We start from the raw sequence: 20,636 nt of genomic DNA on the forward strand, positions 1-20,636 counted from the left end.
GAAAGAATGGTCACCCTGATACATTTATGTGCAACTGCGAGCATTTAGAAAAATGTATTGAATGTGTTGAAACGTCAACATATCAACACTAAGGTTTGCCTTATGCTTCGGCACAATGTTTCCAGCAGCAGAGAACAAAGACTCTGAGGGTGTTGATGTTGCTGATGTTGGATATCGTACTCATTTTTTCCACCATAGCTGTGGATTCTCATTTTTGGAGCAAGACCTCCATCTTTATCCCTTGACTTAGCTGCTCATCCTTATCCTCCCCATCACTGGTGAAGTCATCTGGTGATCCGGAAAAACTATTCCCAAATGATCCATTTTTCTCTGCCTCAACTGCTGACGTGGTGGCACTGGTGGCTTCAGCAGCCATGATGTTTTTATTAGACGCTTCACATTGAATGAAAACATTTCTTGCCATCTCTATGTGATCTGTTTTGTCACTTGTGCCTGGAATGTCTTTACTGGTGACGCTTCAAACTTGAATGCTTTCTTGATTCCCTGAGGTGCTGAACCACCACCAGCTGTGGGGGAGCAAAAAGACTATCAAATTGTTCCCCATTCAGAAATTCTTTCACTCCACTGCTTTGACTTTAAATCCAGCAAGTGGTGTTTGGCTCTTTGATTTACTGCAGGATCAGAATGAGCTGCGGTCACTTGCCATCTTTGTCCAACAAGCTAGAACAGCATCTGATCTCCACCAGTGGAGGCATTCCCATTTGTCTCTGCTCTTCTTTAGGTTTGCTACAGGCAAGGTCTCTTTTCTCGAAGTGTTCAGTCTTGCAGAAGCCATATAATTAGCAATGGTTTTGTTATTTTTACGTGTGTTCTGTACAACTAAATTCAAAGGATGCTCTGCACGTCTCACAGGAGCCGAGTCATGCCTCTTTGAAATGATTGTTGCCGCCACTGTATCGGTACCATTGTCATGAACAACTGCCTTCATTCACCTTTGTGATTGAAATGTGAAATTTGGCAGTGGTCTCCTCCAGTCAACTTGCAATATGGGCAGCTGTTCGAGAGGCATTGTAGATTAGTAGAAGGACTTCATCTCCCAATCTTCTTAAAGTAGTGACAGGTCACCCCAAAATAGGCCTCTGTGGTCACACTTCTCCAGATATCTGTGATCAAGGCAACAGACTCGATGTTCTGAAGCACATTTTTCAATGTTTCTGTTGTTTCTTTATTCTTATTCTTTGGCATATTTGTGAAACAGCCTTTGGAAGCCATGCTGCATTGAAAAAGTGAAATCATTAGTAGTTGGTAAAGCCCTTGTCCTGCACCATTGGTAGTGGGAGAATATCAGTGACCAGCATATTTAAAATGCCATCTGTTAGGAAGGCAGCTTCTTCAACAGTGCATGTCGGAGCTGGTCAAACAAAGTTGTCCATGCGCAACTGTGATGTGCTGGAGGTAAAAACAAAAAATCCAAACAAAACAATTTATTAATTCAATAACAAATGTTATTAACCTTTTGAGGTCAAATGAAGAAATAATATTCACGTTTGCTAAAGTTTATAACATAAACTAACACCATACCCACTTCAAGTAAACATTGCCTACGTTTGCATGGACCAAATTTCTTTAATCCGATCAGAGTTCAGGTTAAAATTATGATCGGTTACACTGTTTTCATGGACACAAAAAATATTGATCCGATTAGGACTTGCGTGTCCATGCATCACACTTTAGATCGGAAAAAAATATTTTGACATGCGCAGATAGACCAAATATACCAGAAATAGTAGTAAAAGAAGAAGCTGTAGCGACTTCCGTGTCAACAAAATATCGCTTCATCCATTTCTTCTTTAAACATTAGCTTTATTTCGCATATTTATTTCGTTTGAAGTTATGTCTAGTTAACACTAAATAATGGAAGTGCAAATGCACCAGTCAAGTCTTGCGCTCGCCATGTCTTTGGCTCGCTCTGTTTCTACTATCTTATGGGAAGAACAGAAACGCGTATTGTGGCATCACAGATATGTGCGGTAAAGACGGTTTGTTACGAAATTTCGGAATAAGTCTTTTCATGAGCCCCCATCGGATTATCAATCAACATAAACCACCCCTCTCGTTCAGAATAAAATCTTCATCGGAGTGGGCTTTATCGGATCAGAATATTCCGAATGGGTTGTGTAGCATTTAGCCTTTTTATCCCGATCAGGCTTTTAATTCGAAATAAATGTGTCCATGTAAACGTATAGCCAATGTCCTGTCAATGGATTCATGCATCTAGCATTATTATTGTAGGCTATACAATAATAATATACAGGTGATATTATTGTAGGTTATATAAAGATAGAAGCAGAGGAGAAGCCTGGTCATATATTGCTTTTGTCTCCTTAAAATCGTTGCAGAGAGTAAAATTACTTCCAGTGACAAGCATTCACAAGCATCCTTCCTTGTTGACAGTGACCTATATCAATCCACACCGGAGATTTTCTTCAATTATTTTTGTCAACAATGGCCGTGCTATTGATTGTAAGTTTTACCGTTCCCGTGAACTGCACTTTGAAGTCGGGACATTTTCAGCTGTGAGTGGGTGAGCTCACACGCACACAAGTTATCTTAACATGAAATCTAGTCTACAAACACTATTCAGTGCATTTTAAACAGCAATGGCATATTACATTAAATTAACAAACAAACACATACGACGTTAGCTTGCCTTGTTTCGGGGCAGGAGCAGCATTCAACCCCGTCTTTTACATGAGGGTGTTTTCTGTTAAAGTGTTGCAACACTGTCGATGTACTGCTGTGGTGGGCCCATTCCACTTTGCAATAAAAGTCTTTTTTCATTAGAATTGATCCCAAACTATTGACATTCTCTGTCGTTTTGGGGAGTCTTGATCTCTTGCCCCTTTTGTCTGCCTACAAAAGGTCTGTGTACAAATCAGGGACGGGGGCACAAAACATATGGTTCCGGCACAGCTTCGAGGCAGCAATTTTGTCCACATATTTTGTGGCGCACTCATCTGACTTTTTTCCCTGCCATGCTAAGTTTCTTTACTTGTTTCAACCCATCCTGATTTATATTTAAACCTCCCTGTATTAAGGAGGCCGTCTTGCAAATTGTCCAGACGTCAAGATTGTTTTGCACTGTCAAATTGTATTTGTTACTATCGGGCATATAATATCGATAAATGTAATCCTTGGTTGGAAGGAGGAATCGACCCATGCGGTCCGAAATTGAAAGACTTCAAAGCTTTTGCTGCACTCCCTCCTCACCGCACGACCGCCTCTCAAGGAACACAATGTCTCAGAATCCTGTTTACAGCTCCTTAAAATTTGTTATTCAAATCTGTTAACTCTTGCTGTGATTGTCAAAAATAATTCATTCCTCCCATCCAATTCTGTCTCCACTTTTATCAATTGGTGATGTAAATGCTTGGTACAAAATAGAGACCTTTATATGGATGGCCACTTTGATGATTTTAAGGTGCTAACAAGCAGGTTTGATCAACCCCAATCACACTTATACCATTTTTTTTTTTACAAATCAGGCACTTCGTTCAAGCTCCTTATTCTAATTTCCCCAATCGACCAATTGTACCAAACCACAACTCAGTGCACCAACCCTCTTTAGAGAGGGTGCTGGAGACTACTCCTGCCAGTGGCGTAGATGACGTAAGGTTGGTGCGTTTTGTAAACCCATGGACCCTCTTGTCAAACTTTTTATTTTTTTTTAAATCTAATTATTCCACGGGGCGGCACGGTGGTCGACTGGTTAGCACGTCCGCCTCACAGTTCAGAGGTCGTGGGTTCGATCCCGGCTCCGGCCTCCCTGTGTGGAGTTTGCATGTTCTCCCCGTGCCTGCGTGGGTTTTTTCCGGGTTCTCCGGTTTCCTCCCATATTCCAAAAACATGCATGGTAAGTTGATTGGACTCTCTAAATTGCCCCTACGTGTGATTGTGAGTGCGGATGTTTGTCTCTGTGTGCCCTGCGATTGGCTGGCAACCAGTTCAGGGTGTCCCCCGCCTACTGCCTGAAGACAGCTGGGATAGGCTCCAGCATGCCCGGCGACCCTTGTGAGGATACGCGGTATCGATAATGGATGGATGGATGGATGTTTCCGCGGTTGACCCTCACAGTCAGGTAGCATGGACTGTAAAGTCAGATTGGGTCACTGCATGGTGTTGGAGGGATATGAGCGAAAACCCCCACCCCCCCCCACAATTTGCACCGGCTCAGACGGCGACCGTTATTTATCTGGAAAAGAAGCAATTTAGAGGACATTTGCAATTGCAAAAATGCTTAAAAGCCAGAAACCACCATAAAAGGAGATGTGTGTTGCAGATAAATAAATGGAGGGCAAAAAAAGAAAAAAAGTTGATTGAGGATGCGACCAAATGCACAACTGACATGGCCACAGCAGGCAAACAAGTACTCTCCCGGGACAGTTAATATTTTTCTTTCACCAATTTATAATCAGAAGGGTTCACTCTCTCTTGTGTGCTTGTTTGAAGCCGATATGACAAACGCCCTCGGACAAGATCATGTTTGAAAACAGGCGACTTTTTTCTCCCAACTTTTACTTGGAAGGGCGGATTGCAAACTTCCTCACACTGCGCCCAGCTTAGCTCATTTTCGAAAAGGGCTTCAGGAGCCGCATGAAACCGGCCAAAGAGCTGCATGTGGTTTGGCCAGCCTGGTCTGTGACATTCTTACTGGGAGTGATAGGCACTTTTGTCAGTTTTTTTCTTGGGGGTGCTAGAGCACAATTTTTCCATCCATCCAATATCTATACCGCTTCTCCTCACAAGGGTCGCAGGCGTGCTGGAGCCTATCCCAGCTGTCTTCTGGCAGTAGGCGGGGGACACCCTGAATTGGTTGCCAGCCAATCACAGGGCACACAGAGACAATCATCCGCACTCACAATCACACCTAGCGGCAATTTAGAGTGTCCAATCAACTCACCATGCATGTTTTTGGAATGTGGGAGGAAACCGGAGTACCCGGAGAAAACCCACGCAGGCACGGGGAGAAAATGCAAACTCCACAAAGGGAGGCCGGAGCCGGGATCGAACCCACGACCTCTGAACTGTGAGGCGGACGTGCTAACCAGTCGCCTGAGCACAATTTTTTATTTTTTATTTTTTTTAATGGTGTCACAATTTCACCCAATCTTCATGTGCGTGCAAAATTTGGTGAGTTTTGAAGCATGTTTAGGAAGTCAAATTAGAGCTCAAACAGTTGGCGGCATTATAATAATAATAATGAAACACTAAGGTCCTAAGGGTAGGAATGGATTGCAATAAAACAAGGCAGGCTGATTCTAATCACTGTCATGGTCTATTCCTGGCTTACTTATTACTTACTTTTTTGGCTTTTTTCTTTCCACTATTCGCGTGTGCAATGTCGGGCCCCCTTTGACCTCAAAACCCATGTGGAATACAGCCCAACTACGCCACTGACTCCCTCTGGGGACTCGCTGAGAAACTCAATTCCGGTGTGGGTAAAAGTATTTTTTTTCTCTGTTGCCATGAAAAATCAACATATCATATCTACTGATTAAGTATTTTTGTTGAGATTATTGTTAACTATTCCTTAATGGGCACTTTTTGTTGTTGTTCCTATTTGTGTGAGTTTTGTTATCTTCCTGGCAACGGTCTGCTCCAAACCTCTTCGGAAGCAACATTTTCACCTTGTTCTCTTCTCTTGTTTTTATGCTTTTGATACCGTAGATGTTTATTTGTTCATGTTCTTCTGGATTTTTCCAGACTTTTCTCAGTTTTACAGTCTTTAACTTGTTGAATTATATCTACAACGAGGACCTGTCACAAATCATCCAAATAAACCAACTCGTGAAGCTTACCGTAGTAAAGACAGCCTCCAAGACACAAAACGTGGATTCAGTGAATCCCTTCCAATATTTTGTACAGTACACAGTATACTGCACATGTCACGCCATTTATTTTTAAATTGTTCTATTAGCTCTTTTCATGTCCTATGTAATTTGATGCTGCAGTGGTCCAATTTGGGTGGTAATTGGAAACAACATGCCACCAATGCAATTTTGGCCTGTTTTTCATGAGACAATGTCACATGGCTTCTGAAAATAGAGTGTCTGAGTCTCTTTCTGGGTCTGTGTGTGCCTGTGTTAAGTTGTAACGGGGACGTTATGGTGCAGGGACAGGACCACTGGTTGCAATTGAAGGAGAGATGAATGTGGCCAAGTACAGAGATATCCTGGAGGACTGGGCCGAAGGTTCACCTTTCAACAGGACAATGACCCAAAGCACACAGCTCAAATAAAGGAGTGGCTTCAGAACAACTCTGTGACCCAGAGTGTGACTGGCCCAGTCAGAGCCCTGACCTAAACCCCATTGAGCATCTCTGGAGAGACCTGAAGATGGCTGACCACCAACATTCACCATCCAACCTGACAGAACTGGAGAGAATCCGCAAGGAAGAATGGTAGAGGATCCCCAAATGAATGCGTGAAAAACTTTCCCAAACATTCCCAAGAAGACTCATGGCTGTCCTCGCTCAAAAGGGGGCTTCTACACAATACGGAGCACAGGGTAGGTAGGATGCTGCAAAGTGTCTGAATACTTATGACCATATATTTCAGTTTTTCTTTTACTTCCCGGACCCACTGTAAATAAATAAATAGTATAGAGCGGTACTTGGACCTGTGTTACGAAGGAATCTCTGTGGTGATGTGTATTGGTTGGATGGATGAGTCAAGAGTGAATGATGTACTGTGTATTGGCTATTCCATTTCTTTGCTGTCATACAGTACGTAACGGTAAAGCAGTGTCATCCAAACTGAGTTATACTGTAGTTTCATATCAAACATTAACATACTGTGTATAACATCCGCATCGTGTGACAGCTTAGCCCATGCATAACCATTAGTGGCTTCTGAACATTGGGGTATGCTTGAATCGCTAACATTTGGCCTGCTAAGGGCATGCAGAAGATTTGGCTGTGACAAGCAGGCAGGCCAGTGTCTCGGTTGGCAGAGAGACACTGAACGAAAGAGAGCACAAGTAAGGCAGCAGTTGGCACGAAAGGGGTGGCTCTGAACCGCTGCCAGCTTTTGATGCAAGAACCGACAGCAGAGATGGGCTCAGTCGTACGGACCATTAAAACAGCAAAGCACTGTTTTCTGTGGTTGGAGTCTGAGTGTGTCCATGTGTTGGTGTGTGTCTGTCTTTTATTTCCCTTTTAACATCTCATTCAATAAATGTCCCCGGCTTGTCAGCGTTCACAAAAGAACTCAGCAACACACTATAGAAGCTCTTTCCTACTGCAACTTTATGGCTCTGAATACAGATACGGTCACATTACATAATATCAAACATAACTAGTAAAAAGGGTTAGTTATTTTGTTTATATATACCGGTAAATATATATATGTATATATATATATATATATATATATATATATATATATATATATATATATATATATATATATATATATATATATATATATAAAAATAAAAATACGGTATGTGTGTGTGTTTACCACTTTTACTTCACAGTCAAATGTTCTGGGTTGGATCTTTTTGGAGTTTGCATACTTCTACTACTAGTTTGCGTTAGTTCTCCCGCAGGTTACTGAAGAATTTAAATTGCCCACGTGTGTGAGTGTGAGTTTTTTTATACTGTATTGTACTCTGTGATTGACTGGGTGTGTCTGCTCTCGCCCAAAGTCCACTGTGATAGGCTCGAGGTCACCCTGAAGGGAAGTGGTAGAAATCAAATATCGATGATCAGTTTTATTTAGTTAGTAGGATTCCTTGAAAACACCAACATTTTTTTTTTTTTTTAGTTTATCACACTCACTCATCCACGCTCACGCACACAAACCTCTAGTTGGTTGCATTTATCCACATAACATAATGAGCAAAAACAAGAAACCAGAACATCGACACACTCACGCGGTAAAGCAAACTTCTTTGAAGACGACTACTCAGTTTGTTTCTGTGGTTATGTTCCAAACCGTCAAATATGTAAATGTTTGCATGACGCTGATGGTCAAAAATCTGCAGATGTTCAGATCAAACTCTGGTGGGATCATTTATCACAGCACTATTTTTTGATGACCCCAAATCGACCGGCGCTGGTTTCAGTTGGTCAGTATAAATATTTTGCAATCTGCGTGGTTAATTAACCGACATATGTCACAGAGCTGTAAAGCAAAAGAGTATGAAAAATATTAAAATCATTCTTTGTAATGACATTGAGGCCAGATGGTCAGCAGTTGTTGCATGAGAAGACTCAAATCAGGCCTTCCACATGCTTATGGCTCTCATCACTCTTATTCAGAGCTGTGTGTCTGCTTCGTTTATTTTCACATATATTGTGTATTATTTAAAACGGAACAGTCAAAGATCAATCCTGAAGATATAAATGATCTTGCTCTAATTAGGCCACTTGGAGAAGCCTCAAGAATCATAATTGCAATTGATTCAAGTCTTGCATTACATTGTGCAATAATTTAAGCCTCCACTGGCACTCATTTGAATATATGTAACCAACAGGAAAAGTGAATTGAAATATTATTTTACGAAAGCAACAAAGGTCCTTTTTCCTTTTAGCATTTTCATACTCGTCTCACCACGGCTGTATTTGCTATTTTCATTGGCAAAGTCAAAGTATTTCCATGTACTACAAGAAACTAACACAGAAGTGTGTTGGACTGGGTAATTTAACATAACATAACATAACATAACATAAACGGGCATATTTTAAAAAGAGCAGTTTGCGTCGTGGGTTTGAACACAGCCATCTCCAGTCACCAAAAATGAAAGTGGCACCTCTCAGTGTCTTTAACTCAATCACTGCCAGAAATTTTCAGGCCCTCTTTTACCCTAATGTTTGAAAAAAATATATAAAAAAGTTCCTGGGACTGTGAAAAGATGAATAAATATGTCCTTGGCACTGAATGAGTTAAGTGCGGTGCACTCACATCTCTCATGGAGACGTCATCACCAAAATCGGGTTAGATCAGCTGCGCCACTATTTAGACGTAGAAACTTTAGGCTGACTTACTGCCACCAAAATTGTTATTCCATCAGACCTCCCCATAATTGCAGACGCCTGTCAATCTCACCCGCCATCCTTTTCTCACATGTAATCTCACTCAAAATAGTGGAAATGCTCTCAGTTTATAATGGCCCTATGAGTTTTTGCGGTTACCAAACGCACACGCTAAACTAGCTTGTATAGTGCTGAATACATTGCGACATGTCATAAGAAGGCAATTACAGATGTACTTATGTTTTTTTTTTATTGTTTTATATTTACGGCCTATATGTGTTTTTTCATAATGCTTGACTTTACTACTACATTAGCGTAGGTTAGTGACGGACCACGGTGTGTTTGAATGTACAAATTTGAGTTCATAACATAGTGTTTGTCTTCAGTTACTGGCTTTGCATCATTTGACATTTGTTTATGATCCAGTTAACTACCTGCTACAGTGTTTATTAACCACAAGCATTTGGTTTAACCATCCCATATGTGCAGTTCTCGGCTGCAGTCAATCAAAGGCTTAAATCTAACACTCTGTCATGAGCGCATGCATGGATGATGTGTGCCAGCATAATGTACAGTCAAGTTCAGTCCAATTTGATGTAGTTCCTAGCATGGCATTACTTCCTATAACCTCCAATCCTGTAAACTTGCTCATGGATACTAACCGGCATACTGCCAAGCACGTACAAACTAATCAATGAATTTGAAGACAGTATAGGAATGTAAACACCCTGTTGTAGAAATATAGTCAATTTCTGATGGAACTGTAATTAATCTCCTCAGAGGGCTCCCATCTTTGGCTATATTGTATTGACACGTACACGCATGCACACACAAGGCTATCAGGGGTATCGTGACAGGAAATATATTGATAATTTAGGTCCCAAACTATTGCAGCTGGGCGGCACGGTGGTCGACTAGTTTGCACGTCTGCCTCACAGTTCAGAGGTCGTGGGTTCGATCCCGGCCTCCGTGTGTGGAGTTTGCATGTTTTCCCCATGCCTGCGTGGGTTTTCTCCAGGTACTCCGGTTTCCTCCCACATTCCAAAAACATGCATGGTAAGTTGATTGGACTTTCTAAATTGCCCCTAGGTGTGATTATGAGTGCGGATGTTTGTCTTTGTGTGCCCTGCGATTGGCTGGCAACCAGTTCAGGGTGTCCCCCGCCTACTGCCCGAAGACAGCTGGGATAGGCTCCAACACTCCCCGCGATCCTTGTGAGGATAAGCGGTATAGATAATGGATGGATGGACTATTGCAGCTGAATGTTAAAAAATGTCTTCATGTCTTAAATTCAACTCTTTCTCTCTCTCTCTCTCTCTCTTTCTCTCTCTCTCTCTCGCCCTCACTCTCCCTCGCTCTCATGTCACACTATGGGACAACATGAACTTCTCACCATGGGAATTGACAGGAAGAACAGAACACGCACGCACACAAACAGTTAGTTATCAACAGCTTTCTTTTCCTTCTGTATAGCCATACGCTGATGTTAGAAAGAATTGAGATGGACGTCACTTGCTTCCTGTCTTCAAGAGAGGACTACCACCTGCCTGCTTAAACACAATTTACATACCAAGTGAAAGTATAGACATAACATGCAGTTTGACAGTTGTGCATATTAGTTTGACTGAATGTTATTTTTCATATTGTGAGTTGTGTTGTACAACTGGGAACGATTATTGGTATTGTGTTATTAGATGTACCTGATTCAACCGCTGTTGTTCCTACGAAGGTGAAGTTTTGCTCCAAGCTGCTACTTGCAGAGCCCTTTCACAGTTGTGCGTGGTGTCTTCCTATTTTTCCCCTTGCTGCCCTTCCTTATAATATCTGAGTTGTGCCACTGAACTTCTCAGTATTCCTGACTTTTTTTCGACTGTATATCTTGTTAAAGGCCGTGGGTCAACATGAGCCTATCCCAGATCAGGCACACCCCGAAGTGGTCTTCAACCATCAAAGACCACACCAAGAGCAATATGCTATGTGGGACCTTCAAATATTTGGCTTGGATAGGAAGCCAAGACACCTTTACTCTCAGTGAAACAAAGCGCTAAGAAAGCTTCGCCTGAAGTCCAAGCTGACTTGACTTCCTAAATTGCACTAATGCTTTATGAAGGTCATTACCCATGAAGTAAAGCTGTAAGTGTATCTCGTTGTAGCAGAATGGTTAAAGCAAAGGAAATGTGGTATTTGGTATGACCCACTAATATCCTGACCTTAATCCTATAGAAATACTTTACTGTTCTGGGGAAGGTATTCAATTTCATAACAGGAAACTCACTAACAGCACTAAGCAATAAAGTAAAGCCCTGCAAGCCAACATACAGGACTCATTACATTGGACCACACCAATTATTTTATTATTAAAGACGCTTTCTCCTGAAGACCACGTTTGTCCTGTCTAGAGGACATCAAAGCCTGGATGTCAGTAAATTTCTTAAATTTCAACAAAAAGAAAACTGAAGTAATGGTGTTCGGTCCCAGTGGCTCGTCTACATCGTTGACCTGTTGGCCTGGGCTCCTGGCTTCATATCTGGACAGTCTCAAGCTTGGGTTTCAAAATTGACAGCGATCTTAAATTGAACCAGCAAATCAGTGCTGTTGTAAGGTCCAGCTTCTTTCATCTTAGGCAGCTGGCTACGGTAAAGTCCCTTTCCCATCAGCACTTAGAAACAGTCATCCATGCCTTTGTTACATCTCGGCTATATTACTGTAATGCACTTTATTTTGGAGTCGGCCAGTCCTCTCTCAAGCGCCTCCAGTTGGTTCAAAATGCTGCTGCTCGCCTCCTAACTGGAACTCTAAAGACGGAGCACATAACTCCAATTCTGGCCCTCCTTCACTGGCTCCCAGTGCAATTTAGGGTTCATTTTAAGATGATTTGTTTACAAGTCTTTAAATGGCCTCGCCCCGGCGTACCTCTTTGAGCTCCTCCACTCCTACGCACCTTCCCAGTGCTTCAGGTCTGCGGACCAGGCTTTACTGGAGGTGCCGAGGAGTAAGCGGAACCTCAGAGGGTATCGAGGGTATTCTGTTGCTGGTCCTTCCCTTTGGAATAACCTTCCATTGAATGTTAGGAAAGCTCCCTCTCTGTCCATTTGTACTTTAAAACAAGTTCTCACGTCGCAGACGAGCTCTGGTAAGATGCTGCCATTTTAAAAGTGCGGATACAACGACGTCACTACGCATTTATGTCAAGACAGAGCATGCACAGACCGGACACAGCCTGGACATTCCGATTGATCTGTTTACATGACGCTCATTCAGATTGGCAAAAGGAATATACCACCCCTATGAATCCGAATGAAATTCCATTCGGATTAGGCCTTTTCATTACGATTGGGGTGTTTATATGGAGCATTTTCATTTCGATTGGTCAATCGGATCCTTTCTAATCTGAATACTGTACATGGCTCCATGTAAACCCGGCTATTGTGTCAAGAATATTGCCACTTGCCACTTTTCAGAAAACCATTGTCAATTGACAGAGTTAACATAAACATAACATAACATAAAACTCTACCATATACAGTGAAAGCCATATATCAACAACATCCATAAACGAAAGTCTTCTCTGGACCTGAGCTTGTCTGTGATGGACTGCCACAAAGTGGAAAAATGTGCTGTGGTCTGATGAGTGCCCATTCCAAATGGATGGAAATCATGGATGTTGTCCTCTGGGCCAAAGAGAAAATGGACCATTTTGGACTGTTATCAAGGCAAAGACCAAAAGAAAGCAAGTTATGAGGGTGTGTTCGTGCCAATGGCATGGGTAACTTGCACTTGCACATCTGTGAAGGCACCATTAATGCTGAAAGGAACATATGCTGCCATCCAAGTAAGGTCTTTTTCAGGGACATCCCTGCTCATCTTAGCAAAATAATGTTCAACTACTGTACATTCTGCACGTGTTACAACAGCATGGCATGATAGCAAAAAGAGTCCGAGCACTGGAATGACTTGCCAGCAGTCCAGACCTATCTCAAACTGAATTTGTGTTGCGCATTATGAAGCGCGTAATAATAAGTAGTTTAATGTAACATACGTTTTATTTTCAAGAGTATTCATGTTACTTTTATTGTCATTTATCATTGTTTATATTTGTTTTGATACTTCTGCCACAGGCACAGTCACCTGACTCAGTTTCAGCAATCCATCTTAACCGCTAGTGATGTTGACTCCCTTGCCCTAATCGCATTGAGCCAGGCATTCAAATGACCACACAAAAAGGGCTCTATTTTCATGAACAGTATAAATCCTGCAGCATAACTCTGCAAGGAGATGGGCCGATCTGGCAGGTGGATCTGAGAGCGGGAGGGCTCCATGACTGTGAGAGTGGTCACAGACAACTTCAATGTCTGCTGGCAAACACAATTGGCAAACATAATCGTGTGAGCGCAAGGCTTGAAGGTCAGAATCCGCAGGCATGTGAGCTGGCCACAAAAATTTAATACAAAGTGTACGCAGGCCCGCTTAAGACTTTTATGTGAAGCATGGAAGAAAAAAAATGGAGGATACAGCGGTGCGCCACATGCAGCCACTAAAAGCAGAATGCTCCTGACCTCACATTCATTCTATTTTTACATTCCACACTGTGGAAAAACAACACATTACACTGGGTAACACGTTTTTTTGTTGAGTTTGGACTGACAGCTGTCTTTAACTAAGTTTTGGGTGCACAATTCAAAAGTGATTTCATTTTCACGTCAAGTTTTTGTGTGGTAGGTTCACAGTTTTCTTGAAAAATGTGAAATAAATGTGTATGTCTAAATAAAACACAAAGATTGAATAGTTACAAGCTTTGAAAACTAAAAAAGAAGAATTTACAATGGTATTCCCATGGTTATAAGGTTAAGAGAAAAGCAAGCAGTGATCCGCTTAATTCCTACTCTTATAGCTTTCTGTTTGCAGATATTGATAGTACTGATCGATTGGGAGCTGCACACACCTCTCACCACAATGGCTCTATTGTGACCCCACAAACGAGTCACCAATTAGCTAGAGATGACTCCAATCATATTCAGCTTTTACCACAGCTAAACTGGAATTTTGCTTCTCTGGAGGGTAAGCTGTGGAGAAAAACTTGACGTGCTTGAAAAAGATGTTAAATCAATGTTGAATTAGGGTTGTCCACTGATAGTGTAGTGGTACACACGCCTGAGTTGTGTGCGGGCAGCATGGGATCGATTCCCGCTCAGTGACAGTGTCTATGTGTGCCCTGCGACTGGCTGGCGACCAGTTCGGGGTGTAGTCTGCCTTCGCCCATTGACGGCTGGGATAGGCTCCAGCAACTCCCCGCTTATACCCTGTATAGGATAAGCGGTTTGGAAGATGACATGACATAAATGCCTTAAATGTTTTCTTTGTAGGAAAGTGCAAACGATATCTGTAGCCTTGTCGTCCGTTCATGACATGAATTAGGGTTAAGAAGGTTGTTTTTTGGTTTTAGTTGAAGACTGATGTTTAATCAATGTTGGTTCAACAGTATTTTGTCACTATTGAAGTTTGTGATGCAAAGATGCTGTTGAATCTACATTGTATTTTGGGTGAATTAAAAAAATTGAAAGGTCAATGTTTAATTAATGTTGAATCTGTGTTATCTACGTTTGCCCTTCTCTATTTTTCTACTTCAGCGAAGGGAGGTGGGAAAGGGGCATATTCTGAGGGGGACGGGCCTTTTTCAACCGCCAAAGGTGTGTGTACTGTATCTCGCTCTCACCCGCTGTCGCTCTCCATATATACTTTTATTTATTTATTTTTTTTAATTTTTCTGACAGATTTTTTTTGTTGCCCTGAGCACACTGGTGTTGGTCCTGTTTCATGAAACGTCTTCATTTCTTACCCATTTCCGCGCAGTACTTTTGATCTCTTCTAATACATTATTGAATACTAAACATGTTTTCTGACATAGGTTTTTCATACATTTGGGTAAGGGAAAAGCTAATTTTGTAGTGGACTAAGCCAATGATTTTGTTACAGCGGGTCGGCATGGCTCGGTGGTAGAGTGGTCGTTTCCCGACCCGGAGATTGTGGGCTCGATCCCTGGCCATTGTGACCACGTCAAAGTATCCTTTTTAGCAAGATACTGAACCCCCAGTTGCTCCTGATGCTGGGTCATCAGTATGTAGATGAGGTAGAGTGAAAGCGCTGTGAGTACCCAAGCTAGAAAAGCGCCATATAAGTGACAGCGCGTTTACAGTATTTTGTAATTCCATTTTAGATGATGGTTGAATCAACGTTGATGTTGTGTGATATATGGTGTAAAAGCAAACATTGACCCAACATTTTATCAACCTTGCGCTTTCTGTATAATTTCTACTTTAGGTTTCAGCGTAGATTCAACACTTAAACCGAGGTTTATGCCTTCAGGAGCCTTGAAGGCCCATTGGTTGCTAATGTGCCATGCTCTCAAGAGCACTGCAAAGCTCACTGACGTCAGCCTAAAAAGAATGAATCTGAAGTCTAGACTGCATTGATTATATCCTGTGACTGAATGGAATTTCCTAAAGCGACTTGGGAGGTGATTGTAGCCAACTGTTATCTGTCACGAAGGCCAGAGGCCACAAAAGTAAAAGGTTTGAATTGTGATTTGAGTCTTTTTAAAGTTTCCATTAAAAGGTTCAGTTTTAGATACATTCAAAAGAGTGACATGAACTTCAGTATAAAATTAACTTAATGTATGGAAAACTGCTGCTGTACAATGCATTTCAAGCAACGTGTGCCTATTAGCACTAAAGCAGATTTTCTGGCATGATTCTAAACTGAATTATCAAGTGGCATTTGGACAGGAAATACAGAGAAGCAATTATGGTCAAAGGTTTCACAATATTATTTTTGTTTTTCTTGGATGAATTAAAATACTTTTCCATGTCAGTTGACTGCAAGTTGTGGTATTGAGTCACAGGAATGTTGAAACACTTCTGTCACTGATGGTCTGCTCCGGCATTTAACATCCTGCTGCCCACACGCACATTTAAACCCAAGTTAAGCACAGTTGGAGAAGAGCACGGAGGAATTGCTTGGCCTGAAGACCAAATACTACAGTTCATTGGTAACCACAATATGGAAGTCAGTGATGTATAATCTGCAATGATAATATTGGTCAGTTTTTAATGGGGTGAAAAATCGAATACAATTGTTACAACATTTTGGAAAAATGTGTCTCTTGAAATCGCACAAAACTGAGTAGTAACTGTCATCATGCATGATGGCACGTAAGGCAGAGTTGACAGGACTGAACAAAAGTTCTAGGTCAGAATGTGTGACAGCAAACGTTTGTGTGTAGAGTGTGCATGTTCTCTTTGAGATTTGTGAGTGGTTTCTCTGGGAAGTCATTGACTCTCAGAAATTGCAAAAACAAACACACATGCTAATGTTATCTTAACCGCTGCGGCATTGTTACCAATCATCCTTAAATAGGAAGTCCTCCCAAACATATTTTTTTCCCGAAAAATATGTTTTATGCAGGCCCCCTAATTGAAACAAGGCCTTCTAATTAATGTTGCATTTGTGGAATATGAGTTAAGCAGCAAAATCCACCCATTTTTAGCCATATCAGTGGGCGGCCATTTTGTCACTCTTGTCGACTGAAATCATAGTTGCTTTAGGCTCAGCTTCAGAAAGCAGGGCAGCCATAATTGGTTGTTACCTGAGCCCTGAGTAGTTGTGATGTCATTTTCAGTCGACATAAGCGACAAAATGGCCGCCCACTGAGATGGCTAAAAACGGATGGATTTTGCTGTTTAACTAACACAATATTAATTAGAATTCCTTGTTTAAACCAGGGAGGCTGCATATAGAACATATCCCTGGAAAAAAAAATGGGTTTGACTTCACCCTTTATCCCTGAATGCAACAGTAATTTGCTCCAGACTTTGTTTCACCAGTCTCTTTTCTCTCTGACTTCTGTCCCCTCATCAAATGTATTGAGAAATAAACAGAGGAGAAATTTAGCATCCATTAGCCTACTGTTCATTGCGGCTCTTTGTTAGCATGTGTCTACTGCCCTAATCCTAAGGGAGATTTGGGATAGGTTCCAATTTCCCATGTGACTCTGAACAGGATGTGTGCTTAGATGGATGGTTACCTTCTTTGGCCTCATTATGTATTAAGGAGTGCCTTTCACACTTTGAAGTACGTAATGTGCACTGGGATTTCAGCATGATGCACATGCAAGGATGTGCCACTATCATCAGCAAAATGCCATTGTATCGTATGCAACAGAAATAACATAAATAACTATGTACAGTAGATACTGTATGTCAGTGTCACTGAGTGTAGTGATTCATTGGTTTGACTTCAATTCCCACTCAGTGACAGTGGCTGAATAATATTCTTTTAAAGTTTCCACTGACACGTGGACTCATGAAAATCCAATACAGTATTGCTTTATTCCTGTGGTCCAACCAAATAGACTCTATCCACGTACCATTTCCACATTTGGGGTATGACTGTGTGCTAACTTCACTAGTCTAACACATAACAATGGCATCAAACTGTTTAATAATACTCAACGTCTGCTGGAATGACGTCAAGTTACCGTAAATGACGTATCACTATTCTAATTGCTCCAGTTATCCAAGTGTCGGTGAGGCGATTAACGCACCAAATCTGATTTAATGCGCCATTTGGTGTTTCACAGTAAATGCAGATCTGTGTTCATAGACTTGCACCGCTTATTTTGACACGCTCAACTCAATTTTGTTTTGAAGACACAAAAACAACTAAATAGAATAGAAAGCCTTTATTGTCACGTTCTATGGTGCGGATACAGAAAAATTGAGGTTATGAAAACATAAGACAACTAATAATGACAAGCATATAATACTAACTGCGAGACGAAGATCAATTTTACCACTGCTCGACAATTTTTTTTTTATCCCCGTGAACGCAACTTCGTGACGGATCATTGCCTTGGCCTCGCTAGGGTGCCGAACAGCAGGGACGGAGGGGGAGAGAGTGAGTGAGAAAGTGGTTGGGAAGTTGAGAGAGAGATGGACAGACTACCTTTGTTGATTCGACCTTGTAATAGTTAAATTGTCTCACCGAATGGATACAAATATCCTATTTAGTACTGGCTCACTGCACGTTTATATAAAAAGCTGAAGATAATGGCTGGCATACCACTGATCAACCCCAAAATTTTTCTTTACAATAATATGTTCTCTGCAGCCCCACTAGTCTAACCTTGAAATTGTGATTAATATTGTGTTCACGGAATATGAGCTAAGCAGTAAAATCCACCTGCTTTTATCCATCTCAAAGGGCGGCCATTTTGTCACTTGCTGTCAACTAAAAATGACATCACTGTTGCTCAGGTAACAACCAATCACGGCTCAGCTTCAGAAAACAGGTGAGCCATGATTGGTCGTTACCTGAGCCCTGAGCAACTGTGATGTCATTTTCAGTTGACAGAAAGTGGCAAAATGGTCCCTTGAGATGGATAAAATCGGGTGGATTTTTCTGCTAAAGCTCATATTTCATAAATGCAAGATTAATCAGAATGCTGAGTTTGGACTCGTGAACGCGCATAGAACATACAGTACTATTGAAAAGAACATTTTTGGGTTGACTTCCACTTTAACTTTACATTTGGAACTGTCATTGAGACTTCTGCACCTGTTAACAGGTATTTTGGGGTGAAGGTAAATGTGAGTGAATGTCTAAAGGGTACTTTGTTTCAGGTCCTTCCATGGAATATTTGCAATAGTGAATGCTTAATCTTTAATGCTTAACTTCGTTTAATGAATTTAAGTTTCTTTACTGATTAGAATCTGTGGGGAAATTTACATGCCGCTATATATTTTGTTGCACACTTATACTCTGATATTTCTTTGGCACAATTTGTGTTACAACCCCTGGTTAGGGTTCGTCTGCCCCATCACGTGATCACTGATAAAGAAAAATGTTCTTGTCTTGGAAATAATTTTATTGTCACGACTTACAACTCTGGTATAGCACTGTGATCAGCTACATGAAGCTCATAGTTGACTTTTTTTTTTTTGTTTGTTGCTGCACCCCCTTCTCAGGAGGCCTGCTCTACTCTACCTGATAGATCTGACATAAGCATACTAGTTGAAAAAGTAATATCTGGATCTTATCTTGCCTGAGCATGTGAAACCACACATTTGGGGGATAAACCAGGATTTGGCTGGATAACAGCAGAATTGCGAAGCTGAGAACTGCCCAAGACTTATAGAGAGAGCAAAACTTTCCCACCACCTATGTCATTGGCTACTCCTGGAATGGGCAATTCAGGGTAGATTGCAACATGAAGAATATGAGATGTCTTATAGTATAAACTGGGACAGGCTACCCTGCATAATGTCAACAAAGCCTCAACAAACACACTGCCCATGTACATGGATGCTTCAGTGTAATAAATGATAATAATAATTTTTTTAAAAACACATTTATATGTCACTTTTCTGGACACTGGCAAACTACTGATTTGCCCAAGTGACTTATAGCAGAGGTGCCCAAGTCCAGTCCTCAAGAGCTTGTTTTCCTCAAAAACAACAAAATAAAGCGAACGGACTGTGGAAAATGTTATGAAACAAACAGAATTTGGGTTTGCAAATTTAGGTCGGTGCTTCTGATACTATTAAGGCTAGCAGAGAAGGCCTTGCTGGGCCTGACAGCTCATCACTGGTATGTTCATATCAAAGTATTGCTCAATGGCGCTTTCCCCCAAAGAATAAATAAATACATATAATGAAACATATTGCCCCAAGTCAAATAATTCCATGCGGTGTTACTTTTTCATAGAAATGAACAGAAGGATTGAACGATTTAGAGGGGTTCCTGGGCTCTCTGCTGTTCTGAACAAGAGGCAATTTGAGCTTTTCATTCCAACTTTGGCTGGGTCTCTGTCAGTAAGGGGCCTAAAGAGGCTGTATGGACGCTGGGCTACTCTGTGTTCTTTTCACGTTTTCCCAGGCACATCCAAAATAAAAGTTCCATGGTGCTTTTGTTACTGCTGGTTGCATAACATCAGCTGGGCTATTTGGTGGTTGGTCACGGAGGTCCACAGGGCAAGTGGGAAACATTACATTGCATATCCAATGAATCCAAACAACAAACTTCCTTTTACATCTGCCGGACATAATGTGAGCATCTTTTTTTTTGCCCCTCAATTGAATTTAGAGTTTTAACTTCCGAGCAAATTCTAGAACAGTTAAAAAAATGTTTCATGTAGTGTGGCTAAACTACGTTCATTTTATGGACTTGGTGTTATTCTGAGTCACCCACTCAAGGGATCCAGTGGTCTTGAGTCACTGGCGTCAGTGTTTTTCAGGTTTGTCTGATTTAAAAAAACAAAACAAGTTTTTTTACTGTCATACATGTTATCTGTTGTTTTACATATATAATAATTATTTTTATAAATGATCAAATAAAATAAAATATATAATAAAGTATAATTATTAAAACCTGATGTGCAAGAGAAAAAAACAGAGCAGTTACGGAATCAGCGCAAAAAACAAATCTAGAAAAGTTTACTTTCATCTGAGTAAAAAAAAAAAAAAAAAAAGTACCAAAAATGTGTTGACAAGTGTCAGACCTGTGACTCTGAAAGCAGGTAGTTGATCCATTGTTAGGTGCCGTCTTGGTCTCATGAGGTCCAAATGTGAACAGCATGATGAGG

General features: G+C 41.2%; 1 pseudogene; it reads right to left on the bottom strand.

The window, feature by feature from the left end:
- Positions 1 to 246: 246 nt before the first annotated feature.
- Positions 247 to 14,838, bottom strand: LOC147127818 (uncharacterized; annotated as a pseudogene).
- Between the last annotated feature and the right edge of the window lie 5,798 nt (positions 14,839 to 20,636).

Source organism: Filicampus tigris, chromosome 20, assembly GCF_054856515.1.
Source record: "Filicampus tigris isolate MCC_2025a chromosome 20, RoL_Ftig_1.0, whole genome shotgun sequence".
NCBI lineage: Eukaryota > Metazoa > Chordata > Actinopteri > Syngnathiformes > Syngnathidae > Filicampus > Filicampus tigris.